This window comes from Camelus dromedarius, chromosome 13 (genome assembly GCF_036321535.1).
Source record: "Camelus dromedarius isolate mCamDro1 chromosome 13, mCamDro1.pat, whole genome shotgun sequence".
In the NCBI taxonomy this organism is placed as follows: domain Eukaryota; kingdom Metazoa; phylum Chordata; class Mammalia; order Artiodactyla; family Camelidae; genus Camelus; species Camelus dromedarius.
This window is the reverse complement of record NC_087448.1, coordinates 67519167-67546786: the sequence shown is the minus strand read 5'-3', so window position 1 is coordinate 67546786 and position 27620 is coordinate 67519167. Positions and strand designations below refer to the sequence as shown.

The following is a 27620-nucleotide window of genomic DNA, read 5'->3' as shown; positions in this document are numbered from 1 at the left end:
CTATTTGATGTTTATGAACATCCCCTTTCCTCCAGGACCTAGAAAACACTTGGCTCCCCCCCCTTCTCTTCCATTCCCTCCTTTTCCTCTTCCCTTCATTTCCCCCCTGAAGTTTACATCTGAGTCTAGTTCCATTGCCAAGGGGCCTGGCTTGGTAGTTTCAGAGATGCCCCGTGTTTAACAGGTATTGTGGATATTCTCACATCTGAGTGGAGGGAGACTGGAATTGGGGGGAATAAGGAAAGAATCTGTGCAGGGAGGTGAGACGATTCTGCAGGCAGGATGGTAACAGATTCGAGAAGGGCGTCCAATGAACCGAGGTCACGGCTATAACCTCTCCAGGTTGGTAACCTTCCACCCTGCAGCATACAGGTAGCTGGTTCTCTGTCTCCAGGAGCCCTCAAACCCAGGTAAGGTTAGGGTATGGGGGGAACTCAAAGGGCTGCAGTGGGTATATCGTAAGCAGAGGCGACCCAGGGCCCCTAGGATAAACCTGGCCCAAAGTGTCCCTACCTGTCCACTTGGGAAGGGACTCCGGCCAAAGCCTCATCCTGAGGCGGGGGCGGGGGACCAAGACTGAGAGCCGCCTCCTCCGCAATCCCCCGCCCCGCGGCCCCGACGTTTCGCGCCCCTGCCGTCCCCCATTGGCCGAGGCGCTCGCCAATCCTGGAGCAGCGGCCGGCGAGCGGGCCCTGGTTGGTGGAGCCGGCGCTGGGCCCCCCTCTCGCTCCGGCCAGGCCCCCAGCCGGGAGGGGGCGTGGCCGCGGCCGTGGCCGGGCCGGAGGCGGCGTCGCTGGCGCCGCTGCGTGCGGGGCGGTGCGGGGCGGGGGTGCCGGGCGGCCGCGGCGCGGTGGGACCATGGAGCTCGGAGCGCGGCGCCGGCGCCGGCGGCGGAACCGCGGACCGGTGAGTGCGGGCTGCGGCCGGCCGGCTCCCTGGCCTTGACCCCTGCCCTGCTTGGCTCCGGGCCGGGCGGCTGCCCCGCGGGAGAGGCGGGCGCGGACCGGGCCCCGCAGCCCCGCGGCCAAGTGAACTTGCTGCATCGCCCTGGCGCTCGGGCGTGCGGCGGGCCCACTGCGGCCGCGCCGCCGCCCGCGCCTGCCCTGCAGCCCGGCGCATCCTCTCTGCCGGCTCCCGCGCGGGCCGGGGCTTCTCGCCGTCTCCGCGCGGCCCGGCGCCGTTCTCGCCCGCGCCTGCCCCCCAGCCCTCGGCCCCGGCGCTGCCCGGTGCGCGCCGCCCGGCTGCGGGACAGGCGCCCGCTCTCCGGGCCGCAGGTGGCGCCCCGGCCTCGGCCCGCGCCCCATGCACAAGCCCGGGGCTGCCCGGCGTCTGGGACCCTCGCGTCCCTCCGGGCTGCGCGCGCCCTCGCCACATCTGGCCCAGTCCCCGCGTGCCCGCTGCCCGGGTCCGGCCCTCTCTCCTTGGCTTCGCCCTCTCCGGCGCCCGGTGCCCCCTCCCTCGGGGCTGCGGGCGCGCGTAGTCTGGGCCTCGGCAGCCCGAGTGCTGGGAAAGGGTCGGTAGCCCGCGAGTGGCGCGCTGCGGGGACGGTGCGCACGCCGGGGCCACCTCGCGGGGATGCATCCTCCCCCGGAGGCTTTCCCCGCGCGGCCGGCGGGGCCGCGGGGCCCGGCTCTCGCTCCTCCTCCGCGCCAGAGCCTGGGCGAGCGGAAAGCCTTTGCCTCTCCGTGTGGTGCTTACAGGCAATGGCGATTTCTCCTTGGTTCAGCCTCTCTGCCGGGGATAGTTCCCTGGAGGAGAGCAGAGTTCTTAATTATTAAGAAACTAAGCCCCGGGTTTAGGGATGAATGGAGCATCTCAGTTCTCAGCTGCTATTGGGCGGATTAGGAATTCCTTCTCATTTGGGGATTAATTTAAAATTTGCAGTTACGACCAGCAATAATTTTTGAGTTGTTAAAACCTGAAAATTAGAAAGGCCCGTTTTCGCTTTGAAGCTGTTCAAATCAAATGCATCATGGGGCAGGAAATAGTAACTCGAGAATTGGAATCCACATTTTTTAAGGGAAGGAGCTAGCCATTAGACATTCTTTGCATCTTAAAAATTAGGTTTGCCTAAAACTTAAAATGTCTGCTTCTCTATCAAAACTAGGTTCAAAGTATTACCATTGACTATTCTGTCGCCTCTAGGGCGAATTCTGTTGAACGCCGGATACTTCTTTTTGTATATGCTTTACCTAACTTTGCTTTTCTAGCAGTGAAACAATGTGATGATTCTTTAAAGCTGGTTCTTTTATCTGCTTGAGAGGTTAAACAAAAGAAAGCTGGATTTGGCTTTTCCCATAGGCAGCCCTCATTGTGTGTCTGGTCTCCTTTCTAAGAGCGTCCACATAGTCCTCATTTTTCTTCATTTTTAAAGACCTTCTTAGTTTATATTCATGAGAGTTGTGCCTTTTCAGATGTTTCAAGCTCATTAGGTTGGAAAGTTCGGTTAGCTTTATAAATTTACTGTCTGACCTGTCATCACTGTGTTCTTAAAACAGTGGAAAGAAGCTTGTTCTAGAACTATCTACATATAAAAATTATCCTTCCACTTCTGGTTACTGACATGAAGTTGCTTTATAGCACTGCTTTATCTGTTTGCCTAAAATTTGTGGCCTAGCAGTCAGTGATCCGCTACAGCATTTTTACAGAGCCTGACCGTAAGTGTGCAGCAACGCACTTGTCTGAGTGGTCCTGCCAACGTCGTGACCTCCCGTCTCTTCTTAGTGTGTCCTTCTAGGTAGACCTGCTCTACCCTTCCTGTAGAAACCTTTCGGTTATTGGAACGTTTCCGTTAAAACAATTGCCTGTTCTGAGTATTCAGAGAATTGTCTAAGCCGGTGAGCCAGTGCTAGTGGTCTTTGAGAGTTGCTAGAACTTTCTCTGAGGAATACGTGAGGTTGTGTTTTCCGCCCATAACGCTGTCACCACGTGTTCTCGGGAGCGCGTCCGGGGCGCTGACCTCACATGCTCACTTGTGTCTTCAGTCCTTTTCTCTCAGGGGCCGGTTTTCCTCTTCAAGGTCGGGTCTTCGTGGGACCTGCTCTTGCCGTTGGACACATGCACCCCGCTTCAGGGCTGGTTCCTTTCCCTGACTTGATGTAGGCTGGTAATCCAGGACGATTGTATACCAGCAATGCACGAGTAGTGCGCACTGTGAAATAAAGGGTCGCTCTAGAGACAGGCGGGTAAGGCGTCTCGGTTCCCCCTTCCTCGCCCGTGGCCGCCCTAGTCCCGTTTCTTTCTCCAGAGGCGACCGCACTTCATACTGTGGGGTGTGTGTAGCCTCCCAGATTTTTTCTAATATATTTTTTAAAATTTAAAAACCATTTAGTGAATGCCTGTGAAGCCTCAGGCACTGTTTTAATACCGGGGTTGCAGAAATAAGAGGTGAGAGCTTTCAGGATGTTCATGGTGTTGCGATGCAGTTTCCGTGTGGTGTGGTCAGCGAGGGGACAGGGTCAGCAGTGAGGGACATGGGAGCATCACACAAGTGGCCGGATTGACTCCTTCACGGGCTTTGCTCATTCAGTGTACCCCAGAGTTTATAATGCTTTCTGGGGACACAAGGGTCACAAGGCAGACACCTCTGTTCAGCGCAGTCTCGGCTGCTGTTAGCCGTCGGTTATAAGTGCAGCATGCGGTGAGTGCCCGGAACCAGCCGCTCCAGGAGCTCGTAGGATGATGACCAACCCGAGCTTAGGGGCTGTTCAGGGAGATGAGAAAATCCTCCCCAAGAAGTCCAAAAGGGGACTTAGAGACTGGGCTGAGAAGAGAGAGTATAGAGAGAGGCTGGTCGGGGAGATGGTGCATTGGAGCAACTAATTCGCATCCTGGTTAGAATGTTGGTGTGGCGGAGGGCAGGGCAGTGGGAGAAAGAGATAGGAGGGGTGACTGGGGCCACGGAAAGGCTTGTGAGTCCCGTTATGTGGAGTTTGGCCTCCTCTGTGAGTTCTGGGAAGCAGTGGAAGAATTCTGAGCCAAAGATGGACACAATCAGATGTGCCCTTGGAGGACGGATGGATGGGCAAGGCTGGAAGGAGGGGGACTTGGAGAGGTAGGATGTGGTTTTTGGTTGGGGGGAGGCATTGGGAGAGGGTGGGGTGGGGGACAGGGCCAGTCCTGGCTGGGCGGTTGGTGGGTGGCGGTGCTGACTTTGGGCAGCAGTCATCCCAGGGGGAAGATGGTGGCACTGTCAAGTTCATGGTGCCAGTGGGATGTGGTACTGAGTGGGCAGCATTGGGATCTGCATATCGGGAGGTGCCTGGACTGGAGACACATGCGTGAGACTTCTTAGCACCAGCTGCCAAACTCCCTGCCACATGAACTTGCAGGGAGACTGTGGCATATTGACTTGTGGCAGGAGACGCAGAAGCCAGTAACACCTGTCAACCTTGTGGGAACCACCTGCTCGGAGTGGTCACCAGTTTCTGCAGTTGTTTGCACCAGGTTCCTTTTGATGACATCATCTTTGCAAGGCTGGGTTTGCACTGGTTGCTGTTCCTTGTGCGAATCAGTGTGGAATAGGAGTGAAGGAGGTTGTATCCAGTCTGACTCCAAGATTTGAGAAACTGTAAGGTGCTCCACACGTGCACCCAGGCCATCAGTGGTTTATTTAAGAGTGAAGTAAATATACCATCTTCTGTCCGTTGAAGTGTGCTTTTTCAAACGGGTGCTAAGTTGCTGGGAGATAAACGCTTGTTATTTGACCACGTCTGAGGATTCTGCTACTCAGGAGGCACCTCTCCTCGTATTCAGCGGTGCAGTGAGCAGAGCGTTTCGGAACCTCGACTTCTGCCTGCGTTTGCTGGTGGAGGCTGTGGAGTAGGTTGGGTTATTCAGGAAGCATGTGTTTGAGTGAGAAAAGGGGTCAGGTAGGATGGGTTCTGAGCGATTTGTGTTTAAAAGGTAAGCGCCCGTGCTGAGACTGAAAGGATGGGGCCGGGGGCATGAATGGTGTCTGGGAAGCCACGGTCCAGGCAAACCTCAGCAAAGAGGGATGATAACATAGGTGACAGCAGTGGTGACTCAGTGATGGGGACAGGAGCGAGGCGGCCAGTTTGTAAGAGGTTTTCCTTGTGCACAGGGGCCAGGAAGTGGGGGGAGTGTGGTGGTGAAAGGGGACGGAGGGGTTTGAGCACGTTAAAGGCCCGAGAGAGACAGTGCTTGAGAGAGACCCGTTAGGTGGTGGCTTCAAAGTCTCCACTGGGATTAGCTCTGGGACGCAGGGGCTGATTCTGACAGGAGGCGTCTCGGGGAAGCCTTACCGCTGGGGGAGAAAGGGTGACGGCGCTGCAGGGGGAGCCAGCCGAGGGAGGCTGGGTTTGGCGGGCCTGGTGCGGGGCAACTTTATTTTCTCTTATTGAGACAATTCTAAGGTGCTGTTTTCCTTTAAGGCATGCGTTTCCCAAGGGTGTGTTTGCCTTCACACGGCCTTGTCCTTTTCTAGGTTCTGGTGTCCTGGAGGGCACGCGGGCGGTGACTGTCCTCTCTGGGGCCGTCCTGTCCTGGCAGGACTTTCTCTGCTCCTCACCTGAAGGCCCGTCTTGTTTGTTTTGTGTTGGAGCCTGTCTCCCTGACTTAATAGATGTCCCTAGATAAGAATATTTTTCTACACTCAGAAGTCGCTCCTCGTCTTTGGAGCCAGCCTGTTCCATTTCTCCTTCTCCGGACCTGGGCCTCTTCTCTTTGACGTTAGCTCTTGGCTTCTCTTGACTTTTGACTCTTTTTTTTTTTTTTTTAAATTTGGAACATCCTGAACATCCCAGGGTATTTTCTCGTATTTCGGGTCTCCTTCAGAACTCTGGGCCTTGACTCAAGAGCTCAGCATCCGGGATGATTCCTCAGCTTTTTAACAGTGAGAGTTTCCCTTGCATCTGTTCTTAAGTGCCCTCTGACCTCCTGGAGCAGTGGCCTTGAAATTAATCTAGAGGTGTCTTCTGTCGCATTATATATTCTGGAACTTTTTCAGTGTTTGTTTATTTATTTTCTTTTAGTTTTTGCTTTCTGTTTCTTTCCGAGCGGCCCACAAACGTTTGGTTGCCTGCTTTGTACCATTTTGATTACTAGTGGCGACACTGTTGATGTCGCCAAGAGTCTGTCCTCAAAGAGCTAGGGAGGCCAGAGAGGGTCGATTGTCTTGTTAGCTGTAAACTCCTAGTGGGCAGGAGTCAGACCGCGCGGTGCCTGTCTCGGTAGGCGTGTTCTGGCTTTGGGAAATAACCTCCTGTAAAGACCGCGTTAGGTCACAGCCTTTGCTCAGAGTGATAACACTGGCTGCCTTCCCCTAGGTATTGTGACCTCTGGTCTTCAAGTGCTTCTGGTTTCTGAAACCCGTATTGGACTTGTAAAAGTTGTGCTCTGGTGCAAGCCGAAGATTTCAGTATCTGCTGCGGCGTTTCCATCTTGGTTCGCCTCCCAGCCTCCTCTCAAGCAGGGCTGGTACTCACTTTGCGCACACGAACAGTGCAGTCCTGTTGCAGCATAAAAGTGTGGACGTGACTGAATGTGAACTGGAGTCCACGTGGCCGTATATTATCAGCTAAATGGATGAAACAGTGTATTCTTTGCACATGGAAGAGCTTCGTCAAATACCTTTTCACTGACTGAATATGTTCCAAATTTGGTTCATGGCTGTAAGCAGAACTCTGTCCCTACTGTGTAATTTTAATAACTTGCTCTGAGTCATTTTGCGCTACTAGTACCACACTTATTGTTTCAGTTCCTTTGTGCACAGTCGTTTTTGGTGTTTGCCTGTTTGGTGATGTAGTCCTGGGCTGGGGGATTACTAGGCAGAGTTCAGCTTTGAATTGACTTTGTAACTCTTTGCCGCCCAGTATTCTTTCCTCAGTTTAGAATTAACGCTTTCGGAGAGGCTCAGGGATTTAAAGTTGCTCCCTGTGGTGCATGGAAGGAGTAGTGTCTGAACACTTAGGGAGCAAGGTATCTAGTCCTGGGGGAGGAATGACATTAACCAGAGAGGTTGCAAGGAGAGAGGGAGCAGCTCATGTTGGTCTCATCCTGGGAGAGGCTGTCCACAGCCTAGAAAGAGGAGGAACAGACTCGCTTTCCGTCTCTACAAAGTAAGATCTTAATTTGAGGGGAATGATTGCAATTTTTCAATATAGTACATCCATCTATTTCAATGGCAATAGGAAAACAAATGTCTGATAACCATCCTTTTAGATTTAAAACATATCTTGGTTCTTGGTTTTCCATAGTATTTTTGTATTTGCATTTTGTACATCTTTTCATTACCCTGATTATTGATTTAAAGACCAGCAATACACAGAAAGCCCCAAATTCCCCCGTCACCCGCCTTCGTATTTTAACTACACACTGCAGTCAACTTGGATTCCAAAGGCCCTACTGAAGCAGGACTTGCTCTGTGAGATATTCCAGGGAGGAAGACTGTTGAAATGTTACTCCTTTTTAAAGGTTGGCGTGGTGATTTTGAATGGTCACAAGGTTTATCAGCGATGCTGAAGGCCCATCCCCTGCCTGAGCTGTAATTAAAAACGGATAGCTTCTGCACTGGGTGTCCATTGCATCACACAGGCTGACAGAAACCTCTTCCATTTCTCATATGTCCGGTTCCTTGCAGGCCGTCCCTCCAAAAAGAAAATTACAGACACAACAAAATCTCAGGGCGTCATTTAAAAGAATTGTGTACGGATGAGGCATTAAAGGGTTTAGAACAGAATTTTTCTTTTAAGCTGTATTTATGGCTACTTTTTCCTGCTATGCAGTTTAGAAGTTTGTGGTTTTATTTCTGAGGCTGTTTAGTTTCTTAAGATTGGCAGATTTCATCTGAGACAAACAATATTGCCCTGCATTTTAATGTTTATTCAGCATTTTTCTCTTTGTGGACACTGATATAACTTAGATCAACTGTGTAAGTGGAAGTTCCAAGTTTTGTTTAAATGGAATGTGTCCTATATCCAAAATAGTGGGGATTTGTCTCTCTTGGCCTCCATTAAATAAAGATGTGAATTAACTTACAGGAAATCCTCATAATAATAAAGCTGTAAGCTGTGTATAAATAATGAGAATCAAAACTCCGTGAGGATCAGGAATTAAAACAACAAAACCCGTGCTTTCAGTGACAGTCAAGCCTCCCAAGTCAGTGTCGTAGACGTGGCGGCTTTAATAATGCAAGCCGTCAGTGACTCAGCACAGGAAGCATCTCTAGGCTGGCAGTGGTGTGTGGTGGAAGCTCTGTTGAATTCAGTTTATTCCTCTACTTACAGGTAATTTGAAGGCTATTGTATTCTGCCGCCTCTTGATGCTTGAAAGTGTGGGTCATGTGGATTTTTTGCTTTCCTTATAGATGTTTTGGAGGGAGGTTGTACGGAGAGATTTGAAATCACATGGACAAAATCCTCTAAGCCTGGAAGTCCTGCTAGGCCAGCTAATCTTAATATCTAATATTGTCAAAGATGTTGCAAGAAAAAAGAATTACAAGACAGTCTCATTCATGAACATACCTGCAAAAAATCCTTAAAAATAACAATTAGATCTGTCAGTGTAAAAGGGTAATATATCATGAGCGATTTGTGTTTATTCTAGAATGTGGTGTTGGTTTAACATTCAAAATCCAATATATCCCACTATATTAATGAAGGAGAAAAAACTATGCAGTCATCATTAGATGCAGAAAACACTAAAATTTAATATGTATTCACGATGAAAAACTTTTAAGCAAACTAGGAAGAGTATCAGAAAACTTATAGCAAATATCTTATTAATGATTGAAATAATGAAAAGTTATCCTCTGAAATCGGGAATGAGATAAGGATGCTTTTATTACCACATTTAGTGAACATCATGCTGTAGGTTCTAGCCAGTGCAGTAGATTAAGAAAGAGAAATAAAAGATACAAGAGTTAGAAGAGAAGAAAAAAAAAACAATATATGCAGGCAATACTATGTGTATGTAGAAACATGCAGAAGAAGTAGTAAGTTATTAGACTTAAGATGTATGTTTAGAATAGTTGCTGGATTCTCATAAGCAATTAGAAAGTGAAGTAAATAAAGCTACTATTTATGATAGCATTAAAAATCCAAATACATAGGAGTAGAGCTAGCAAGAAATTTAACAATAACTTTACATCAGAAACTGTAAAATATTTAGAGAATTTAAGGAAGAGGTAAGTAAAGGAGGAGTACACCATGTTCATGGATTGAAGAACTAAATACAGAGATGTCAGTTCTCTCTACATTGATCCGTAGATCGTGTTCAGCCCGAGTCCATAGCCTGAAAAATTTGGGGTGGTGGTGGAAATTGACTATTTCTAAAATTTATTTGAATGTAGAGGGCCAAGAATTTTAAGATGCTCTTGAAGAATAACAGGTGGCAGGACTTGTCAGATATCAAGAGTTTATAAAGTCATAATATTTAGGAAGTGTGGTATTGGCATAATTATAGGCAAACAGATTGATGAAACTGAATAGAAAGCCCTGAAACAGACCCACACATGTAGACATTTAATTGTTAAGTGCAAAATAGTTTGGAAAGGACAGTCTTTTTGATAATTGGCGCGTGATCCTGAGATGGATGTCTGTAAGTGACATTTGACCCCTACCTTATACCATGCATAAAAATCAATGCCAGAGAGACTATAAAGGTGAAAGATAAGAAAAAAAAATAATATAGGATAGCTTCATGACCTGGAGTAGGGGAAAATGTCATAAACAGGAAGCCCTGACCATGAGTAAATGCTAAATTCAACTAAATTAAGAACTTCTGTTTGTTAAAATATACCATTAAGACTAAAATGTAATCCATAGGCTGGAAGAGAATATTTGAATCACAGGTAAACTGACATGTCTCCTACCTTGAAAATTGAAAGAACGGCAGAAATCAATAAGAAAACCAGCTAATCCAACAGAAAAAAAATGGGTAAGAGATTGGAGTAAGCCCTTTACGGTTATGCAAATATAGACATACACATGGCCAGTGAACATGTGAAAAGAAGCTTAAACTCATTAGGATTTGGGAAGTACAGATTGAAATAATCCTGACCATAGAGTCATCAGATTGGCTAAAATTGGAATGAGCAGCAGTCTGTCGTGTGGACAACACGGAGCACCTGGTGCTTGTATACCTGATTGATGGGTGTGTAAATTGGTACAAACATGCTGGAAAATTGTTGAGCGTGGTTTACTAAAGTTGACAATTCACATACCTTATGAACCAGAATCTCTTCTGGGTATACAAACCCCCACCAGAAATGTGTGACTACCAGGATACATGTGTGGTGCTATTTGTAGCATCATTGTTTGTAATAACCCCATTTGGAAACAACCCAGATGTTCATCAGCAGTAGAATGACTAAGTTGTAGTGTATTCATACACTATTCGGTGACAGAAATGAAGAAAAATTAAGCTACATGCAACAACAATGATAATCTCACAGATTTAATGTTGAGCAAAAGATGCTAGATGTAACAGAATCCATAACTGTGAGATTTTATTTAAATAAAATTAAGAAGAGATGTTAGGAGGAAAGTGGTTACCTTTGGGACAGAGAAAAGATTAATACCTGAGCGGGGCATGGTGGGCACTTCTGAGGGCGTTCACAATGCCCTATTTCATGATCTCAATGGTGGTCACCTGGGTTTGCCCACTGTGTGACAGTTCTCCAGACTGTACATTTTTGAGGCCATGAACTTTTCTGTGTATGTGTAATACTTCCAAGAAAAAAGTTTTAAAGGTTTAAGTAGAAAAAGAAAAGGAGATATTTGAGTATTCTAATTTTTTTTAATGTAATTGAAAAAAAAACAACTCTGTTTTCACCTTGGCAATCTGGAATTTCTTTAATAGCTGGATTTATTTTATAGATTACGTTTATACTCATGTTTGGATATAGCTCTCCTTTTCAGTTCATGTCAAGTTTTAATTTGACTCATTTTTAAGTGATAATCTTGTCAGTGATAATCAGCTTGGTTTTTGAGCCAGCTCCTCCCCTCTTCCCGTCTCTTGGGAACTTTACTGCTACATACTTTGGAATGATGGTACATCATATGGTTATGTAACGTCTGTTCTTGCTGTCTTGAGAAAGATATAAGACAGTGGTTCCCAAATTTGCACAAAAGAATCACCTGAGGATCTTAATTTCATTTTTGATTGTTGCCCTTCTGTAGAAAAACACTTAATTTTTTTAAAAATAACTTTTTATCTTGAGACAGTTGTAGACTCAGGAAGTTGCAAGAGTGGTGCAGAGAGGTCATACGTACCCTTCACCCAGATTCCCCCAGTGGTAACGTCTTGTATAACTATGGCACATTATCAAGACCAGAAAATTGACATTGGTGCAATCCATAGACCCTATTCACTAGTTTGTACTGGTGAATTTTACTAATCTGTACATGCACTCATTTGTGGTCCTATGCACCTTAATCTCATGTAGGGTCATGTAACCACCATTGAGTTGTGGACTGTCATTCCCACAAAGGAACCCCTTCATGCTTCCTCTTTGTGGTCACTGTGGTTGATTGCTGTGTATTGATCTGTATCTTGTGACCTTGTAGAACCTGTCTTTTAGTTCTAGTAGTGTCATCGTGGATTCCCTGGGACTTTCTGCATGTAGGATCATGACATGCAGTAGTCATGAAACTGACTAGCAAGGCAGTTTTAATTCTTTTCTGATCTGGATGGTCTCCTTTTCTTTTCTTTTACTGCACTGGGTGGAAGCTCCGTTACAACACTGAATAGAAGTGGTGAGAATGGAGATTCTTGCCTTGTTCCTGATTTTAAGGGGAAGGCATCAGCCATTCACCACGAAGTATGATGTCAGTTGTAGTTTTCATAGAAGACCTTTATCAGGTTGAGGAAGATTTTTTTCAATTCTTAGTTTGCTAGGAGTTTTTAATCACAAATGGGTGTTGGATTTTGTGAAATGCTTTTTCTGTGTCTATTGAGATGGTCCTATGACTTTGTCCTTTATTAATAGGACATACTGTACAAATTGATTTTTTGGAGGTTAAACCAACTTTGCATTCCTGGGATGAATCCCATTTGTTTGTGGTATCTAATTCTTTTTATATGTTTCTAGATTTGGTTTGTTACTATTTTGTTGAGGATTTTTGCAACTAATTCATGAGGGATATCAGTTTGTAGTTTTCTTGTGATGTTTTGGTCTGGCTTTGGCCAAGGGGTAAAACTGGTTTCATAGAATAGTTAGGAAGTATTTCTTCTTCTAGATGAATTTGTGAAGGATTGGTATTTCTTTTTTAGATACTCATCTGTGAAGCCATTTGGGCCTGAGCTTTTCTCTGTGGGAAGATTTTAAATTACTATTTTAGTCTCTTAACTTGCTATATGTTTATTCAGCTTTTCTCTTTCTTTTTTTAGTCAGTTTTATTAATTTATATGTTTCCAGGAATTTCCCTTTTCATCTAAGTTGTCTAGTTTGCTTGCATAAACTTCTTCAGAGTGTTCCCTTAGAGTCCTTGTGAACATTTTTATGGCTGGTAGTGATCAATGTTTTTTCTTTCGTTCCTGATTTTGCCAACTTGTGACTTCTCTTTTTTCACGGCCAGTCTAAAGGTTTGTCAGTTTTGTTGATCTCCTACCATTTAGGTAGGATTTAACCTCAAAATTGTTAAAAATGATTTGTGACTGTTTTGATTATAGAATTTTAGAATGATGATTGTCTGGGACTGTCTGGGACTGTCTTTCTAATGTGAAACTGCAAAACAAGAAGAGAGAAACCAAATTAAAGTACAAAAGTAAGTAAAATATATAAGCTAGAGAAAGGGAAGGATGTGATGATTCATTATAAGCAAATTATTTAAATATAATCATTGTTATTTTTTGCTTACCTTTTATTGAGTAATTTTGGATGATAGACATATAAAACTCAAATATTTCAGTGTTCCATAGATTATATAGGTGAGTAGTCTGGTTCCAGACAAAGGTTAAATTGAAATGCCAAGAACAGGAAATAAAGTTGAAAATAATTAAAAAAAATTGAAAATAATTCTTCCTCTTTACTGAGGAGACATTTGTATTTTGGTTTGTTTTGCAGATGCGCCAAAATCTTATATACGTTATCACTTTGTCTATTTTATCTTTTTTTTTTTTTTTTGTCTCTTTGAACTCCTTTGGCGGGGGGAATGAAAAAAAGACAGAAAAACACGAGTCTTTGCACCCTGCTCCCCCGTGCCCCCACCTCATGGTGGATCTTCAGGCATGATGCATAATGCCTTGTGATGCCCCCTTCCCACCCAGAGACGACACTGCGGACGGTTCGTGTGCTCACTGTGCGTGTAGTCTTCAGAAATGAATGAACGAGCCCAGAAAAAATGAAACAGAATTGTGCCAAAAACACATGATTTCTAGACTGACTGCGTTTCTGAAACCTTAGATGTCGAAAATGAGAGATGCCTGCATTTGTAGTCGTTTCTTACTGTGTATTTTTGGCTTTCTAGTATGTAAGATTGCACTTAAAAATAACCGCTTAGGTTTTTCCCTTGAGAAGAGTATTAGGATGGATTCTTATTAATATGAATGTGTCCCAAAGTTGGCTTTCATGTTTGGTTTTTTCCCCTCTGAAGTGCTGTAGCATAATGCAGCTTAAAAATATGTGCAGTTTCTATTTCTATCAGGAATGTCTGAAAGAGCCTCAGTGAATGGTATTCCACTCTCAGTGGGCTTTGTATAAACGCGGCCAAGCATTAGACTCATATGCTTTTGAAGGTCCAATTAGCATTCAGATATTATTCTGAAGTGTTGGGTTTCATGTAATACATTTTGGAGCTTGTTGACCCCCCCCCCCCCCCCGCCAACTCTACTGTCAGCCTCAAATTGTTTCTGGTAATTTTGGAATTTCTCTTCTCTCTCTTTTTTTAAGGTTATGTTTGTTTTGCAGGCAGTGGTTGTCGGTGAAATGGGGGGACACTTCCTTGTCCAGATGGAGAGAATGTGATTTCTGTTCCTAAATTGAGTAGAATTTTATTTATCCCGGTCTTCTCATTGAAGTACTAAAATAAATCAGAAGATTCCACAAATTTCACTTAAATTTAAGTTTCTAGAACGTCTGAAGTGTTAGGGATAAAACAATACTGAGTTAAACCGCATTTGAAGAAAGTTGAATGAATACAAACCAGAGCGGTGTGGGTCGGCCGGAGCTCTTCGGTCTGTTTTGTGCCCCCGCCCCCAGATGCAGAGATGGTAAAGACTGTATCCTAAGGTTATATTCTGATGCTGTCTTGTTGTTCAATCTAGGAGTTTCATAACTTTTTTGTCCCTAATATTTTCTTGCGACCTTATGTAAGTTGTCCAGTTAGCGTCAGTTTTCTCACTTCGCCGAGATTTCCTGTATGCATGTGTATGAATGTATGTATTTCATGGGCTTCTTACCTTGAGTTTTACTTTTGCTGATAATTGCTCCTTTTGGAAGGAAAATAAGGGCTGAACTTCACAAATGCATATTGTGGTGGGAGGAAGCCGCAGTGGCTGGGTCAGCCAGAGAAGCTGGAGATGGACTAGGAATTGCCACATTTCTGAGAAATTAGGATGGAGAAATCAGTTGGAAGCTTTCACTCTGGTTCCAACCAGCGTCACTCATGACCGGCTGCTGGGCGTTCTGATGAAAATTTTATTTAAAAACAAGGTTACAAAACCACTGCTCTGTGGGCAAGGGCTCCCAAGTTGTGTTATCAAGGAAGACAGTCAAAGCTTCTTGGCTTTTAATTTTTAATTCTCACTCACCAGAGATTCTTTCCTGGACAGCTGTTTGCTGGACTCCATGCCTGCGAGGCTCTGGGATCAGAGCAGAGGGGCTGTATGGAGCACTGAAGAGAGAGGACTGTGCAGAGGTGATCGTTCAGCCCCTGCTCTGGGACAGGACATTAGCAGGTGTGGACTCAAACGTGTTGGCTGCAATTGCCCTTGGGTCTTAGAAGCAGGAGTAAAGGCACCCTCTCTGATTGGTAGGTAGACGCGTGGCTCCTGGAGCCTGAGTTCTGTGATACATCCGATTCCCCTTGCCAAGTTCTCGAACCAGATTTGTGGCTCCCCTGAAGCAGACGTGTAGGGCTTGAGGGATGGCGTCTGTGGGTCCCCTTTCTACCCGTTTAGTGCTTCTCTCCTTATTGTTCTTTTCTCTTTTTCGCCTGCCTCTGACAGATGCTGTCTTGCCTGTTGGAGCACCGTGGGGTGTGCGTAAATGCCGTCCTGTGTGGATGGTTTCAGGCTCAGGGCTGGGTGACTGCTTGCCTCTCAGACCTGATGAGATAGAATTGCAACCCTGTCAAGAGCAGGGAGGAGTTTGCGGCCAGACTGATCTGGGGCCAAATCTTGGCTTTGCCATTTATTAGTCATGTAGTTTTGAGGCCATTTCTTTACTTCTGAAACCCTGGATTTCCTCATCTGAAAAAGCAATGCCTACCCCACAGAGTTGGTGTAAGAGTAAAGGAGGGCACGTGAATAATGAATGAAGGGTTGAGTTCTGTGCTGAGGACGGAAAACCGCCCAGTGATGTGCAGAATAAAGCACAACAGCAACAGCAAGGAAACTTCTCAGAAACCTTCAGACCTGGGTGTGCATCTTGGGGCCACACTTGGAAGAGAGGCGCAGGGCAGTCTCCATGTCCTTTAGCTCTTAACATGTCTCCTAAGAGGATAGGTAACTTGAGGGCATAATTAGTTATTGAGAAAAATGTTGACAGGCACCTTTCTGGATATTTAAAAGTGGGGCAGAAAGAAATTAATACTAAGTTAGTAATTTGCAGCCTGAGGTCTCAGTGCAAAGAGGGCAACAGCCATGGTCCCGCGGTTCTCATGATCTATGGTGTTAGGTGTCTTAGTTACATGATCGAATTTGATGTTTACAGCAGCCCTCTTTCTTTTCTTTTCATTTTTGGAGGGGGTGGTTAATTAGGTTTCTTTCTTTCTTTCTTTATGTCGAATGGAGGTGCTGGGGGTTGAACCCAGATCCTTGTGCATGCTAAGCACGCACTCCACCACTGAGCTATACCCTCCCTTCTTACAGCAACCCTCTAAGGTTGCGTTTTACTCAGATGATCCTGGTTTGCGTGAAGGTAAGTTCCAGAGGCAGCGGAGAGAAGCAAGGATCAGAAAAAGCAGGATTCTTAACTACTCAGCCATAAAAAAAAGATAAAATAATGCCATTTGCAGCAACATGGATGGACCTGGAGATCGTCATTCTAAGTGAAGTAAGTCAGAAAGAAAAAGAAAAATACCATATGACATCACTCATATGTGGAATCTAAAAAAAGAAAGACACAAATGAACTTATTTACAAAACAGAAACAGACTCACAGACATATAGAGAACCAACTTATGGTTACCAGGGGGCAAGGGGGTGGGGAGGGATAAATTGGGAGTTTGAGATTTGCAGATATACACTATTATATATAAAATAGGTAAACAGCAAGGTCATACTGTACAGCGCAGGGAACTGTATTCAATATCTTATAGTAATTTATGGTGAAAAGAATACGAAAAGGAAGATATGTGTGTATATGGATGACTGAAGCACCATGCTGTACACCAGAAACTGACACAACATTGTAAACTGACTATACCTCAATTAAAAAAAAAAATACAAACCTGGTTAAGAAAAGAAGAACTAGGATTCTTTTCCGTAATGGGTGACACACAGAAAGGGTCGCCTGGGTTGCAGGCGGCAGGTGAATGCATAAAGCTGGGCGGGGACTCCTGATGGAGCAAGGGCCTTTTTCCCTCCAGCGTGTGCTATTATTTTGTCTGTATATTTCTTATTTTTGTTGTTCCTTGAGCAGTTTTTCCCAACAGTGGCCCTGAACACACTGCACAGTGGGTTTGGGGTTGTCTCTAGAGTCCCCTCCTGTGTTACGGTTACAGAAGGTCCCTGTCCCCCTTCTTAAAGCCTTGACAGTCGTTTGAAGCCACTTTTGCTTTCTCGTTGTTGGTCGGGAGGCTGTGGAGGACCATCTTCATCCCACCCCCCCACCCCCTGCCACAGCATGTGGTGACAGGCGTCGGAGGTGTGGCGTGGTTGCCCCTCGGGAGCCCTGGAGGGCGTGGCGCGCAGAGGCCAAGGGCTCCCCAGAGAAGTGATCTGCCCAGAGGCCCTGAGAGCTCAGTGCGGCCAAGTACATTTTGGGCTCAGTGCACTGAATCTCTGCCCTCCTGGAAGATCCTGCATTTTTGCCTAATGTTTACTGAAACCTCTGAAGTTTAAGTGGTACCCCTGGGGCTCTGCCTACCCACCCCTCCAAGAAAAAGAACAAAAAGACACTTGGTTTTGCCGGATTGTGGAGAGCCAGCTAGCATTACCACAGGGGCACTTCAGCGTTGGTTAGTCACAGGGGACCAGTAAATTAAGAGTGCGGGGCCTTTTCCTATTCCTCTTTTTAAGGGCTGATCGTTTCTGCTGGAATACAAATGAAACGTCTCAGGATTTTAAAGATCTTTGCTATGAAAATCCCTGACTGTGGCAAATGAGAATGTCTTATTATAATTCATGGGAAATAGTTGCCAAGAGTACTTCCCTAGGGCGCTTATTTTTAGAGTTAAAGTGTGCCTTCAATTTCCAGTACTAGGCGGCGAACATCATTTTTCTGAAACAGTAGTCATAGAATCTGGAATTAAGACTCTTTGGCCTCTGTGAACCGAATCTATATTTGATATCTTCGGTGTAGTATGTTGAGAGTTCTGGTTGTTAACCAAAGAATTATTTATTGCAGAAATTATTAAGGACAGCTTATTGGAATTGACTCATAATTTCATCCATTTCTTCACAATTACCAGGTAAAAGGATGATTTATCTTGAGTTCAGTCATTTCCTTAATTTAAAATAAGGAACTTATCAAATATGTTTCAGTTTTATGTTCAGTTATCTAGGGACATTCGTAGGCAGTGAAGAAACACGCGAGATAATTATTCAGGAATTTTACTTGCTAGTATTTGTGTGTTGAAGGTACATACGGGATAGGAGGCTTTGGAATCTCTTGCAAGGCCAGTGTTGCCCTGTGGACGACCTTCCAGAAAGTTGTAACTGTTTCAGAGCCTTTGTGAATAGAAAAATGGGAACAGACCCTCCTTTGACGGTTGAGATAGTCTGTGCTGTTTGGCTGGGGGGCCGGGGGAGGACCTGCATTCCATCCTCCGGGAAAAGGCGGTGTAGGGGGCAGAGTCCCTCTGAATCCAAGCTCCCGTCATCACATGCGTGCTGTTCTCCCAGGTGACAAAAAGGAAGAAAAACTGAAAACACTGACAGAAGTGAGTGAATATGTACTTGTAACAAGTAATATTTTCATGTTAAAGAGAAAGAATGAATTGGTAACACTTGGAGAAATACCAGACAGGGATAAAGGGGGAAGAGTCCATAGACGTCAGAATTACACGGTTTCGGGACCAAGACGATACTGAATAATGACCTGAGTTTAAATAGCAGCCTTCGCAGGACCCCGCTCGGCTGGTGGACTGCTGCAGTGGTGCCTCCAGGTTGGGGCTGAGTCACTCAAGTGTGGCCTTAAACTAACTAAAAAAATCGCGTGGTTAGTTATGACGCGCTTACAGCGGTATGGTAGGTAGGTGTGGTTTTGCTTTGTTGGTCACGTGGGGAGATATGAGGATGAAAACGTGACACGTGTCGCTCATGTTGACAAGGACATCCTTTCCTTACGGTTTGCTTGACTAATAAGTTAGATTGTACGCTTCTGGAAGGCAGAAGACTGGCTCTTCTTCCTCTTAGGGTTTGGCGTACAGCTTGCGTACAGCAGGTGCCTAATAGTCTCTGTGGACGTTACCAGTGAGGTCAGCATTCACGGCTGAGTCTGCGTCGTGACTGTCGGGCCATGTATCGTACGGAATTTGGAGGAGTGCTGGGCTCGGTTGGCAAGAACCTGGTTTGAGTGCTGCTTGGAATTGTGATGCCCTGATGGGTCTTCATTTAATGCATAGTTTTGGCTGTTTATAGAATTTTCAGAAACAAAGTAATTTTTTCTTCAAGTAGTTTGACATTTGGATTCTTTTATTCAATCATGCTTGGAAAGACCTCCATTGCAAGATTATTTTAAAAACTCCTCTGTGTTTCTTCTAGTCCTTTGTTGGCTCCATTTAGGCCTTTGGTGGCAGGGGTAGGGAAGGACTCAGTTTGAGCCCCCCACCCCAACCCCGTAGTGGGTACTCAAATTGTTACCCGTTTATTGAGTGGGTACCTAATTAATGAGTAATCTTCGCTCCAGTGATTGGAAATGCCACATCCGTCTCATTCTGCGTTCCTAGATGTGTATTAGTCATTTTCTGCATTTTCTAACCTGTTCTGTTAGAGGTTTATTTACTCAGAAGTCAGCACCACACTGTTTTAATTTTCATAGATTTCTAGAGTCTGGGTGTCTGCAAGGGACGCAGTCTACTCTTTTGTCTCCTTTTTCAGAATTGTCTCTCTTTCCTTGTTTTCCCATAAGAACTTTAAACTCGGCTTGTGTAGTTCCTAAGAGGATTGTTGGGGATCCTCAGAGGCAGTCGTCCATGTGATGAATGACGCTGTGGTTCTTGGGGCCCCATCTGTACCGTAAGTCTAGAGACTTGGTTTTAGACCTCGTTCTGGTATTAACTGGCTCTGTCATAAAAAATCATATTCATGTTTGACTATTTCACAGGTGTTTGCAAGTGCTTTTAAAGAATCACTGTGTACTCACCGTTTTCCTTTACCTTCTCAACCTCTGGACATAACTATTGTTAAGAATTCTTAAAAATTTTTTTAGCATCACAGAGGGGTCCTCGTCATTGCAAAAGTTGGAAGCAACTGAATTAGAATTCTCTAAGCTCTTTTTTGTGCTCAAATTCAGTTCTAAGTAAATGAAAGTTGGTGTATCACCAACCCAATCAAGGACGGAATTTAAATCTTTGTAGCCACTGAAAGGGCTACTCTACCCAGAGATACTGGAGAACTGGTTCTTGGCAAGATCATTTGTCTGTTTCTTTCTTTTGCTCTGTAAGCAGTTGGTGTTTTGAAAGGAAGCATATTGTCTAGATTTTCAAAGTTCTCTAAAAACAGGATGGGGGAGTGCGTTATTTTCGAAGCATGTAAACATGATTGCATCTTCAGCAGAATTAAGTGCTTTGAAAGCTTGCATTCTTTGTGTTGTCATTGTTGGCTACTGTGATTGAAGTAAGTATGTATATATCTTCTCTTTTCTGAGTGTTCATTGTTAGCTTGGGCGAGAGCCCCTGGACAGAATGACTGTGGGAGAAGACAGTCAAGGCTGTGATGATTCTCAGGAGTCAAGCTTTACATTTTGAAGGGAAAATCACATCTGTAGTCTGTATGATTCTGTAACAGATTGGAAAATAACGGAACGATTGGAAAATAACGGAACGAATCATGAGAGGAAATTGGCCTTCATCTGTTGGTGCAGGTCAGTCAACATTAAGTCAGTGAGTTTTTAAAATGAGGAGATGACAATTTTTTTTTTACCCCCTTTGGAAAATTACTTTCAGGATTCATTGATTTTAAAATTGTTATAGGACTTAAAAAAAAACAAAACCCTGAAGCAATCTAGCAGACATCCTGTAACCCTATCAGAGTAGTGTTCTGAAGCAGAGGGTGAGGTCTGGGATTTGCTGAGTCTGGTTACACCAGACTCAGTCTGTATGAGACGGAAGTCGTGTCTTCAGCAGGAGCAGATATGATAACCAGATAAACTGAAATTGCCGCTGTGAAATTAGAAAGATTAGAGAAGGGAGTTTAGGAAAGACAAGAATATAAGCAGAAACTAATCCTCCAGTATACGTCTGAAAAATTCAAAGTGGAAGTCAGTTTACTGAATCCAGACGCGGTTCGTGTGCTGAATAGGAGTCGAATGTGCCCGGAACGCGGGGCTTCTTTAGGTGAAGCTCTCCGTGTGGGTTTCGTTTCCTTCGTTCAGGAGCTTGTGCAGTGAGAGTCAGCCAGAGTCAGAGTCTCAGATCCCATCCCCGGGAGGGAAGCTGACCGGCTCGTTATGGGTCGTGTCCGCCCCGTCCCATCAGCTGTGGCCAGGGAGTCAGGGGAGGGGGCGGTGTCACAGAGTCCAGGGCTTAGGGAGTCCCCTGCGTGTTTCCACTGAACAGCACCCCGAACTTGCCTTCTGTTCCGGTATGCGATCACAGATTACATACACTTGGGGAAATACGTACTTTCCCCCTTAGAGTCTAATTAGATCTTGGGCACCCTTTGCAATCTGAAACAGCTTGATTTATCGCTTATACTTGCAACAGGGAAGTGTAAGAGTGCCTGTGTACCCCTGTCCCGGCCAGCACTGGGGTTTTCCACGTGGTTTGCTCTTTGCTAATATAAGTGAAAATGGTCTTGAAAGTCACGTGAGGGTGAGCATTTCTTCACGCCTGCTTTCCTGTTAATCCCCGGGTGGATCGTGACCTGTTTCCCATCTGTTTTTGTTCAGCTGAATTGCCGGGCAGCAGGGAGCCTTCTGTTTTGTGAAAAGATGCGTTTGGGAAAAGTTTCAACTTGTTCCATCAGACATCAAATATAGCACGAAAAACGGTTCATCTCGGGGTGGCTGGGGCAGCGCAGAGCAGGCAGGTGGCCACAGAGCACAGAGGGAAGTGATGGCAGAGCCAGGAGCCGTCGTGGTTGGGGCTGGCAAGCTGTGGCTGCAGACCGAGCTCCGCAGGCATCCATGACTGTACAGCTGGGACGATCACTGCACTCGGCTAGTGGCAAAGACCCAGGAAGGCTGGGGATTCCAGGCTGGTACGGCGTTGGCCGTAGATGCTTCTGTCCAAGGGGTCTGGCTGGTTTCCCCTGAGCTGAATGCTCAGAGGGAAACCGGTACCATGATACTACTTTGGGAATGATTTTGCACACGTCTGGTATTTAAATCTCCCCTTCCATTATGTTGTTTCTCCAAAGCACCACAGAGCTGGGCTGGGTTATACCTGTGCCTCTCTCAAAATTAAACTAAAAGCAGTCATGTTGGTGGAGGCTGGGGTGCAGGGAGCCTTCCTCCGCAGAGCACGTGCTGGACCTCCTGCTTTGGATTGTCTTGAACACAAGCGAAACCACACAGCTGGGCTGGATGTTTCCTTGGATCAGAACGTCCGTGCGCATTGCCGTCATGCCTCGCACGCTGAATTGCGGTGAGGCGGTGCTGGGAAGGCATCGCCCTGTTCCCTGGGCACCCTTTCCTCGACTGGCCACCCTCCTGTCCTGGGTTTCTGCCAGTGCAGGCAAAGGTGACCTCATTAGCTCAGGTTACAGGAGTGGATGGAACACGTAAACATGCCTTTGTTCTTGTGTGTGTAACTTTCCCTCCCCCTGTGAATGAAGCCAGTTCCTTGGAGAAAATGGACACTGAGGCCCATGTCTGAATAGCACAACAGCAGTTTCTCATTAATATGCTCTGTCTGTCCTCAGCTTGCAAGACGCTGTCAGTATGTTCTGTTTTTAGTTGTTTCTGTGCTAATAAGATTGCTATCTCTTGCTCTCTTTATAAAAATGTAACATGGTATTTACTTTTGCTTCAGTAATTTTTAAAAATTTTGACCTTTTTTATTTGAGAAGAAACTAAAGAGAGGCATAAGGTGGAAAATTGATGATCCTTGTAAAATGTCTTTGTTCCTACAGATGTCATCTCCAAATACATCTCTTAAGCCATAGATATCCCCTAAAAATCTACTCATAGAAAGTGATCTGGCTAAGATTTAAGGACAAGGCGGATCTAGATGAGATCCCTAGATGAGATCACCAAAGAAAAGTTCCAAGTAAATACATCAAAAATCTGGTGGTCTCATAATTCTCTAGTTACTTCTGCATAAAAAGTAGGAATGAAATGCCACACCAACTTTTGGCCAAAGCTGTTGACTGCGTGTTATGTGCTGTGTACTATTCTGGGCACTGGGGATACATCAGATAGCAAAAAATTTAAAATTCCTTGTCCCGCCCTCACAGCTGCCACCTTAATGGGAGAAACAGTAAATACGGAGATAACTTAGCTAATCACATGCGTGCACATGGGGCGTGTGGGACGATGATAGGTGACGTGGAGGAAGGGGAGTCGCTGAAGGGTAAGGAGAGGGCCAGAGGCAGAGGGGAGTGAGAGAGAGACGAGGGCGGACTGGTGGAGGGAGGGAGGGAGGGAGGCAGGTACGTCTCTTAGGTCTCTTAGGTCATCGTAAGGGTTTGGCTTTTCCCCAAGTGAGGCGAACAGCTGTTAGAGAGTTTCGAATGGAGGGTAGACATGACCAGACTTCCCCCTTGACAGAATTGCTCTGGCTTCTGAGCGGAGAGCAGGCTGTTGGGAGCCAAGGTGGAGACAGGAGAGGATAAGCTTTGCTGTATTAAGGTTTTAATGAAGTTTATGATGTCACCTACCTCTGCAAAGCGCTCATATTTAGCCAATCTCTAATAGTATAATATCCTTCTGAAAGTTGACTTTTTAAAAAGCAAGTAATTAACATGCATTTAAATTATATTTACTTGTCAGGAAATATTCCGGAATCCTTGGAAATACTTTTGTGCTTGTTTTTGCAGAGTGACTCCCAGGAGTTCTCCTCATGGAGTTATATGGTATTTTTACTTTACCATGTCTTCTCCGTCTCTAATATGAGGACTTCCCTGTCATTTATCTGTTGAAGAATAATTTTCTGAAAGAGAAAGGTCATTCGATTGCGTGTGTGTGTGTTGAGTACAGGTTATTATCAAAGAGTGTTGCTTAGCTTGTGTTTGGAAGGACCTCTTGCCTTGGGGCATTTCCTGCCTTTCGAGGTACTCAGGAGTTTGTTCGGCCGCCTGGCACAGGCTCCGGGAGGCCTGTTGCTTTGTGTGCTTCCTGAGTTACCTTTGAGGGTAAGAAAGGTGAGAGCTTGTGAACGCTCTGCTTCCTGAAGATGCCGGAGGGTAAACCACAAAGGGCCAGACCCTTTCCTTTTATTTTAATCACTTTATTTTTCTTGACCATTTATGGAGCCACCTGGAACTTGCTTTTAGTTTTTATTTTGCATAATTTTTTACTATTAATCTTGTGGCTTAGTTATGGTAAGTCAATTTCATATTTTTAAATAGTTGATAATATCCTTATGTCACCTGTTATGTTTGCTTTATAAGCATTTATTTCCTCTGAGATTCTCTTGCAGATTGATTTATTTACCCTTTCTGGGGCACTTACCAGTAAAATCCATGCTCCCCCAAAACAAGGAATTATTTCTTTTACTTTATTTTGTCCCCAGTACCTCGTATATACAACAGTACGTAGTAGGAATTCAACAAGTAATTCTAAAGAAATACCGTAGGTACTATTTTGTATACTTTCCTGCATAGTCTCACGTTGTGAGACTTTTATCGTGATTTAAAAGTCTTCCAAAATGCAACATAGATGGTTGTTTGACAGTGTATTTTATAGATCTGGCATAATTTGCTTTAAATTAATTCTTTTGTTTGGCATATTTTGTTTCTTCTGAGCTTCAGTGTTATAAATAACACCAAAGGGAACATCTTTATGTATAGATCTTTGCACACATTTGTGTTTATTCCTTTGGGATGTATTACTAAAAGAATTATTCGCTGAAATAATGTAAGTCTCTTATCCTATACTGACAACAAAAGTGTAACAGTTTCTATTCCCACCGACATTCTAAGAGAGACCTCCTTCCTGGAATCTGGCCTCCAGCGCTGTTTCCTTCTCGTCTTGTCTTAATTCCCTTTGGCCTCCCACCTACTGTTCGTCTCTTCCCTTCCCGCAGTCAGGCCAGTGCTGACAGTTGGTGGACTCGTCCCCCCAGGCTCCCCTCTGTATTCACTAGGGATCTGGAGGTTCCCCTGCGCCTCAGCTTCACCATCTCCAAGGGTGTGATTATTACCTTCCCATCCAAGTCTGCTCCCTGCTGCTCTGTTCTCTGTTGAGATGAATGAAGGTTGAAGGTGTAGGTTGTCAGTTCTTCCCTCGTCCTCTGTATTCAAAGGTAATGAGTTACTTTCTAGGCGACTGAGATTTTGCCTTGTCTCTGGGGGGTAGTAATTTCCCGTTTCCGTCTCCTCTCGTGGGTGGTGTCCTTCTCTGCTCGCTCCTGGTGCTGTGCACTCAGCTCCGTCGGGGTGTGACTGGAGGCTGAATTGAATGTAGACGCATCGTAAAAAGTGACAGCCACGTTTATCAGTCTCGTTTGAGCACACGGGTCCCCTGCGGGGGAAGTTTATGGGCCCATTTGTTACAGTGGCGGCTGCTATACTGGATCCTTGGGGAGAAAACTAACTGAAGTTACTTGTTGAATTGCACCTGAAATCTCTGTGTCAGGTTTAGTATCATATAGAAAGCTTTGAGCTAGATTTTGATCCTGGACTATGTAAAAATTGTCATGGTAATTGGGAAAAAAGAAAAAACCCTCTGCAGTGCAGCATTTACATCTGCTGTTTCCATCTGATAATGTGCAGATTTCCTCAGTATTTTTGTGCATTTATGTAATAGGGTTTTTTTGGTCCAAATTCAAGATTCAGCATATTTAATGAAACTAAATGGTAATAATCCTGATTTGGTTGTGATCTCTTTGGTGTCTGACAGCAGGTGGCTTGCTGACTGCGTGGTGTTTTAGGAGGCTGTTGCAGTGTTTAGTCTAAGTTTGAAGAGTAAGGATGTTGGGTCATAGGGAGGTAAGAGTAGGTGCCACTGGTACCCAGGGGCACTCGTCCTCTTGGAGGAGCTGCGGGAATGCGGAACTCCAGGTGGGAGCTGGAGATAAAAAAGATGCAGCATCTCTTTTCAGTGGGTTGTGGACGCTCTGCAGGTCCCTGTGAAGGGCCAGCCTTGGCTGACGTGCTGTGGGTGAGTTAGAGAGTCAGGGTTGAGAGGACCAAGCAGGGCTGGAAGTTAAAGGTGTGGGTCTTGGCATGAACAGAAGCCAGGTGGACGTGGGAATCAAGGCAGGTCACATCAGGGAGCTGGAAACCATCCGGATGCCCAGGAGGTCAGGTGCGCAGGTGCCTAGGAAGCGGCACACAGTCAGAAACCAGGGACCGTTTCTGGATGTGGGGGGGCAGCCAAGACTCAAGCCAGCTGAAGATGTGAAGCTGCTCAGTCAGCGCAGAGAGCACCTGTTTCATATTTATTTACTGGCCTGGGACAGACTTCCAGGATTCTCTAACCAAGTTGTAGCTCAGAGTCAGGCCGTGGTTGGGATGCTGAAGTTAGACTTTGGTCTCCTTGGTGATCCTCTGATCGGTGGCATCATAACAATAAGCCAGCGTAGCCCTGTGATGTGCATGGTGTTCTAGACAGTACAGAGTGTGAGCTTCCATTTTTACCCTCAAGGGCTTCTCATTGTGTTGGGAAGACCGAACATGTGCATCGGAAGAGAAACCATAATGGAAAGGAAAGGTGTGGGTCGCACCTGGGTTGCACTCACCATGAGTTCTCTGGGAGTTGGAGGAAGGGGTGGTCTGGCCGGGCGGAGGCCGTCCAGGAAGCGTGTGAGTCACAGGAGGGGCTGAGGTTGGAATACAAGGTGGGAGCTCAGGTGAGGAGGGCGTAGGTGCGTGCCTCTGCACCTGTACGTGCTGTTTCAGTCTTGCAGCTGTCTCCTGATTTGTCAGGTAGTGAGAGTAACATCTGCCTTGTTTGTGTCACGGCTTTTGTAGAGGTTAAACGAGATGATTTATGTGGAAGCCCTTTGTAAATGGCACCATATTCAGATGTAAGGTGTTATTAATAATTTGCTGTTTGCAGTGGGAGCCTGTTGGATGACAGCTCTGTTTTAATTCATTCATCGTATGTAAATGAGATTGTATTCTTGCAATCAAAGGTGTTTAATGAAGGTCGTGATTAGGTGTCGAGGGAGAGTCAAGAGACTGCTTTTAGGTAAGGTTCATATATATGTGTCTGCGATTTTACTTGTAAACTTATAAATACAGAATTATTTAGTGAAAGTTAATGTGTGATGTGTATCTGAAGTGTTCTACATTTTTGGCTAATAAAAAGGAGGCACATTTGACGAGTACGTTACTGAGCTGTGAGGAAACAGGAGTCCATTTAGTAGCAAAATTACATGACGCTTCTCGTCCCACATTCTGGAACAGACTATTTTTAGCCTCTCTTTGAATCAGTGACGAATTCCAGTTACAGGATTCAGTAATTAAAGCAGAGAAACATATAGCATCATTCAGGCAGGAAGATGTTTTTACTTGAGTTGGATCGGGCTCAGGGTTTAGACTGTTACCCTCTGGGTCTCCGGAATCACTGGTTTGTCGTCTCTGTGGGTCACAAGCAACAGGAATAGTGCCAGGACTTCGGCCAAGGACACTGTGTCCCCTTTTTAAGGAGGGAAGTCTAGAAAACTCTGGGATTTCTTAACCGGTGAGCTTGTGGTAACTGTGTCAGCGGCAGGATTCTGGAACAAGCGTTCAGGGACCCCTGGGCCTGCCCCGGTCTCCTGTCCTGGAGTCTCTGCCTTGGCCAGCCTTCCCCATCAGGGCCTCCGTCCCTCTGTCCCCCGCATCTGTCCTCCGTCTCCTCCGTTCTCAGGCTGCCTCTGAACATTGTGAAAGAAAACGACGTGAGGCTGCCAGTTGGTCCCACTCCACATTCGTATTTAATGGTTGGGGTTTGTTCCATAATGTTGCTCAACAGCTTTTGGAGAACTTGCTCCCAGTCAGCAGTCTCCTCAGGCTGGAAGCTT

The 27620-nt window shown here is 45.5% G+C and overlaps 1 protein-coding gene across 3 annotated transcripts in view; it reads left to right on the top strand.

Annotated features, from left to right (window-relative positions):
• The first annotated feature begins 800 nt into the window (after positions 1–800).
• Positions 801–27620, top strand: part of WASF3 (WASP family member 3) — a 77436-nt gene continuing 50616 nt past the window's right edge. For 2 of the 3 annotated variants that reach the window (XM_064493252.1, XM_064493254.1), the window contains exon 1: positions 801–906. The gene's annotated coding sequence lies outside the window, so the exon portion shown is untranslated. The remainder of the gene's footprint in view (positions 907–27620) is intronic. The other variant, XM_031465789.2, reaches the window with a different exon arrangement.